Genomic DNA, 835 nt, shown 5'->3' on the forward strand with positions numbered 1-835 from the left:
ATTCACCACTCCCATCTGTGCGTAGCACATGAATACGACAGTCGAAGCGTTTCTCAAAGAACACTAAGAACTCCTTGAACCTTTTCGCTGCTTGGTCCTTGGTGCGTGCCAGAAATACGCGGCAGTAATTGCTCTTGTGATGGACAAAGTTAACGAGGTACCGATTCCCAAGGCGGTCCCTTGGCGTCCTCGGTCCCTTAGGGTCTGAGCAAATCACACCGCCGATGCGATCGATCGGGGAGTGCACACCCGTATTTTTCTTTGACTGCGCGTTCTTGGTTTGCTTACTCTGAACGCACGTGACGCACACCATGCGTCGACAGTCCGTGAGCTGAATTCCAGAGCCGGGCTCGCGCGCCATCCTCTCGATTGTGTCGTACACCCGAAACGTTGATGGAAATGCATGGGTGTTCCACGCTGCACGTTTTCTCTGCGCTCCTTCAACTTAGCAATCGATGCCACGGTGGAGCCAGCCTTGCTAATGCCGTCTCCTTCGGCTTGCACTTCTACAACAAGACCATTGTTCTGCATTGCGACATCAAAGACGACGTCGACAGTGTTGAGCGATCTGATCGTTCGCCGATCGTTTGCGTAAGCGAGCTTGTATCCCTTGAACTCGAGCTTGCCGTACGACAATATATTGTGGGCTAGCATTAGTGCGTAGTAGACGTCCGTTAGGTGAACGATGCGCGTCTTGCCGAGCGCCATTACCCGCAGTATCACGCTACCGACCAGCGTCAGCTGAAGTATCTTGCATCGGCTACCAAACACTGATCATCACATTCTCGAGCATCTTCGAGTAGCGCTGCGTCGTTCACGAGATGCCGGCTCGACC

Source organism: Plasmopara halstedii, assembly GCF_900000015.1.
Source record: "Plasmopara halstedii genome assembly, contig: Scaffold_42, whole genome shotgun sequence".
Taxonomy (NCBI): domain Eukaryota; phylum Oomycota; class Peronosporomycetes; order Peronosporales; family Peronosporaceae; genus Plasmopara; species Plasmopara halstedii.